General features: G+C 34.1%; 1 pseudogene; it reads left to right on the forward strand.

The window, feature by feature from the left end:
* The first annotated feature begins 3,176 nt into the window (after positions 1-3,176).
* On the forward strand, positions 3,177-3,286 carry LOC118614277 (annotated as a pseudogene).
* Positions 3,287-5,444: the final 2,158 nt, after the last annotated feature.

Raw genomic sequence — 5,444 nt, forward strand, 5'->3', positions numbered from 1 at the left:
GGTACTTTCAAGAAGTTTCACAATTTGAGTCTCATGCTAGGACTTTTATGACTTTTTTCTCAAGGGAGAATTAATGTGTTTGGGGTAAATAAGGGAAGGAAGTGTATATTTGTGACCAAGAGAATGATCTGAGGTAAATTGTACATTTTTCTCCATTATATACTGTTTTGCTATGAGAGAATTATGCATTCTGCTTCTTTCAAGTCAGGCTTAGTCATGTGACTTTCTCTTTTTCCCTGCTGCCACAAGAATTGTATACCCAGATGGGGATATTTCTTAAGCCTGGGTCTCAGAATGAAGATGACATGAAACAGAGCTGTAGTCAACTATCATCTGATATAAAATGCAAGCAAGAAATAAAAGTTTGTTGGAAGCCATTGAGATTTGGGGGTTATATGATACTATAGCATAATGTAGTAAAAACAGGTTAATACTATTACTGAGCGAACTATACCAGAGCCAAAACAAAAATAAGGGCTATTGATTTCCACATACAGAATTCTTTTCATAGAATCTTAACCCCTTTTCTGAGTTAAGAGTATGTTGAATGTTTTAAAAGTGGTCACAATTTTTAAAATATAATTGTCAGGACACACATTAGTATTAGACTATTAAGATATTTACACAGTCATTCAAGCTGTGCATAGGGACATGTCTACCTAGCTAAATTAAATAGAAAATGGAACCAAGTGCCTAACTAATTTAACTTCTGACATCCCTTGCTTCAGTTGTCTAGATATTTAAAAATATAGATATTTAAAAAATATTTATTTTTAAACTCTTTGGTTTAAGCCTTATTATGTATAGATTTAATATTAAAACTTCCAGATTCGATTTTAAAATTTCCTCTACAAACAGATTGATGTATGATAACTCTTAGAGTGAAAACACTAGATAAAACTGGCTTCTTTCCTTTTTTCTTTTTTTGAGAACTGTTTTCAATAAAATTTTGACTGAATTAACTAGAATTCTTTGCACAGGGTCCAAAGCCACAAAAAAATTAATGCATGGAACAGCCGTGAGTTATCATATGTCTTTGCCAACTGCTAAAATTACTACCTACAGTAGCACCATGTTTTAACACCTAATTTAAGTATACTGTTTAATAACTTTTATCTCACATTTGAATTGTCTTCTTTTATAGAATTGCATTAACCGCTTTCCCCCACTATGAGCTAATGAGTTTAATGTACCATATTCTGTATTCTGAGGTAACTCCAACTTAAATATATTCAACCTCAAGTGTCCTTTATTAAGATAGAAGGTTTCTGCTTCACAGCTGAATCTGAAAGCTATTTGAGATGAGATTGTGTCTTTATAATAAACTTGCTATGGAAGAGCTGCCATTTGGCTCTTAGTGTGTTTTATTGCAGCAAAAATGTAGTCACACATATTCATTTTACTTTTCATCATTCTTATTCTATTCTCACAATTTAATGTTTTTTGATTGTTGTTGTTTTGTTGTTGGTTCCCCCAAAGGTAGTTTTTTTCCTTCTCTTTTCTCCTTCATGTTTTAACATAAAATTGTAGCAAAATCTATTCAAGAATCTCTGGAAGTCAAGAGAGCAGAGAAGATTTTATGAACCATTTTTCAGTGAGAAAAAAAAAGCAATAGAAAAAGAAAAATATATTGTGTCTCAAAACCAGAAGGAATTTGTCCTGGTGATTGAGAGAGAGAGAGAGAGAGAGAGAGAGAGAGAGAGAGAGAGAGAGAGAGAGAGAGAGTGTGTGTGTGTGTATTTAATTGAAACCCAAATGGTGATAGTATAAAGACCATCACATTGAGTTTCAAGAAACTGAAGTTATAACTTGGTTGAGGTCCCTGACTAGCTGAGGGATGATCTGGGACAAACCTTTACATCTTTCAATTTTCTTGACTACAAATTGAAGCCATTAAATCAGCATATAGTTTTCTCTGTTTTCATTTGTGACCTTTTCTGATTCTAAGGCAGTCACTTTAGGGAGAGGAACTATTTGGTCTAAACAAGGAGCTCATCCAGTGTGTGTACAAAGAGACAGATGGTCTTCATGAGTATAGAGGTGCTGCTGTTCAAAAGTGCCTAAAATCTCAGGAGATGAAAAGAAATCCTAACCACTCTCTAAGAGCAAGGCAATATTTAGTGTTTCAAATGCTGCTGGGAGTGCATTGCCACTTTTATTTCTTAAGAGTTTAGCAATCCTTGTTGGGAATCTTTAAAATAACCTTTCCTGATTCTGTTTTTATTTTGTTTTTCTCAGACCTTGAACTGTCAGTCACCCAGCATGAAATGTAAGGGTTTTTTTTTGTAAAATACTTTAAAGGAAATATACCCATTCTGAACATTTTTGAAGAAAATGACCTCTTTCCTACAGAATTGCCAAGGCATTTGTGTTAAAGAAGTGTTTTTTTCACCTGGAGGCAATTTGGTATATTTTGATTTATGCCCTTGACATGTTTTAAAGGTTAAAAAAATGTTCAATGTATTTCTTCTTCTAAAGTTAAAGCAGTCACTTCCTCAGATATCGCTGGTTAATATTTAATACTCTAAAAATTATCAGAAGACTGAAATTGGCCAATATATGAGGTTCAATTTTTGTATGAAGTACAATGTGCATAGTTACTGCTGGCACATGTTCAATATTGCTTGGGGAAGTTGAGGCAGCTTCAGGGAGTGAGTGAGATGAGAGTGAAAAGTGCTTAAAAAGTCAAGTCATTTCTTTCGTGACTGTCTCACTGAGGTGCTGAATATCTTGTTTGACAGATGTAAAGTAAGGCAGTAAAATAGACATACTCTAAGCCACAGATTTATTAGGCTAAGCCACTCAAGGGAAGCTAAACTGCCCCCTCACTCCATTGTTCCACTATAAAATAAAAGTGTTGGACTATATGATTTGTAAGATGCCTTTTTGTCACACTTCTCTGTCCCCTCCCTGCTCTGATATTTCTATACTTTTAGTTCTCTTGGCCTCTAGAACTTTGCCCTCTGATGGGTTTAGCTAATGAGACTTAATGTGCTACCTTCCAAAGGTATTTAATTATTTTTGTTGTCATTGTTGTGTATTTTCTTAAATTTTAAGAAGTTTTTAAAAAAATTTTCATTTATAGTTGACATACAATATTATATTAGTTCCAGTAATTCTACTTCTGGATATTTATCTGAAGAAACCCAAAACATTAATTCAAAAAAACATATAGAGTCTATGGCCATGCCACCCTGAACACGCCCAATCCCATCTGATCTTGGAAGTTAAACAGGTTTGGGCCTGGTTAGTACTTGGTTGGGAGATCACCTAGGTGCTGTAGGCATAAAAAAAAAAAAAAGCAAAAAGACATATAGATCTGTATGTTCATTGCAGCATTATTTACAATAGCAAGATATGAAAGCAACCTAGGTGTTCATCAATGGATGAATGGATAAAGAAAAAGTAGTGCATATACACAATGTGTTTTTTACTTTTAATTTGATTTTTGACACCACAAAATTTTGTCATTATTGGTTCATGTCACATTCATTTAGATTTATCAACATTTTTATCATTCTTTTTTACTCTTCATTCCTTCTTGTATTTCAAACTTTCCATTTGTGGTCATTTTTCTTCTGCTTGATGCCTGTGCTTTATTAGATTTCCCTTTAGTTAGGCTTCGCTTTAAGTCGTAGTTTGCCTGGAGCAAACTACAGTTGGAACATAGTAAATGCTCTGTTAATATAAGCCACTATTATTATCTAAAAATAGATGGTTTGTTTACTTATTTGCTTACCATCTATTTAATCCACTAAAATGTAGACCCTAAAAGGTCAGGAACTCAAATTGTCATTTCCTCATTGTCCTCTTTTGTCAGGTTAATTACATAGTGCATGGAGGTGCTCATTTAAGGCTGAATGCCTGAACAGAATCACACATTTACATACTCATTCTTTTATTCTACATGTTTTGAATGCATGTCCACCGTGGGCCAGACATTGTCTGATGAAATTTTGAGACTACAAAGATTAGAGGCTGATGGGGCTAACTCTCTTATGGGAAGACAGTTAAGTCAACACATAGTTGAAGTACAACCTGGCAAGTACTTTATTAAGAGAAATTGATCGTTTCTGATAGATATGGAACAGAGAAAGACTTTTGAATAGAGGTCCTCTAGACAACACTTTGTATTACTGTCTTATAAGATTGACCCAACATTGGGACTTCTGGAAGTGAACTTGGGCAGGTCAAAGTGAGTAAAACTTGGTTATCTAGCCATCCTAGATCTCATCAAATTTCTATAATGCAGTGAAGGTGAATTCGTGAATCAACAGGCGTATTCCACTGAAACTAATGAGTTGGAAAAAATAGCCTGGAACAAAAAGATCGGCTGTGTTGAGAGTAGCTACATTATACTCCACAGAATAATGATCATAGATGGCCATTACTTCAGGTTATGATGAAGGTACTTTCAGTTAAGCATCGCCCTACAGAGTCAGAGCAATATCCTTGAGAGTTTTCCTTTAAGGGCAGAACACCTATGGAGCTTCCACAAAAGGACCTTGAAAAATATTTTAAGTATGGAGAAGATAAGCCACTATTGTAGTAAGTAACAAGCCAGAATTTTGAATAAAAGTATTGAATTCTAGTTTCTTTACTTTATAACTATGTGATATGGGATAAGAGACAACCTCTCTGAGTATCTCTTTGCTTGCCTTTAAAATAGGGATAAAAATGCCTCAAGATTGTTGTGAAAATTGAAACAATGTACATAAAATACTCAGTACATAGTAGGCCTTCACAGTCATTATTAAGATTAATTAATTAAATATGTATAACAAACATGTAAATTAATATGCAAATTATTTTACAATGCTTTCTTTGCAACTATTTAGATTAGTGTTGGTAATTTCTGCCTCACGTGCTAGCAGCTTTAGCTTCCTTAATAATCAGTGGTTCAGGAAGGCTATGAGAGCAGCTCTTCCTTGCCTATATTTGGGTTAATATGTTGCTGTCTACCTGATTTTGTGTGAATGGATTTCAAGAGTCGTGGAAAAAAATCTCATCAATTGTCAAATCCTATCCCGGAGTTTGAAATACTTTCACGAGGATAGTGACTTTTCTCCCTCTTTTCCCACACACACACCTTTAAAGTTAATGCTTTGATAACACATTCTTCTTTGAAATTGTGTTCTCTCCTCCACATTTATCACTCTACCTACCACCTTCAGTAAGGGTACTGAACCTCCAGACAAAATCAGTCATTTCCCTCTCTATGTAGTTTGTCCACATTCCTTATACTTCCCATAATTTATGGAAACTAAAATGTTATTTATGGAAGATGCATATAGATATTAAAGATGTTAAAATGAGAACAAATGTGAAATTGGTGTAATGTGATAAATTTCAAGTTAGGCTGCAAGGTCTTTGATGAAACAATATTCAAAGAACCTGGCTAAATTCCAGGTTCATTGGGCATAGATAACCAATTTAAAAAATTT

This window comes from Rousettus aegyptiacus, unplaced genomic scaffold (assembly GCF_014176215.1).
Source record: "Rousettus aegyptiacus isolate mRouAeg1 unplaced genomic scaffold, mRouAeg1.p scaffold_m13_p_2, whole genome shotgun sequence".
Lineage (NCBI taxonomy): Eukaryota > Metazoa > Chordata > Mammalia > Chiroptera > Pteropodidae > Rousettus > Rousettus aegyptiacus.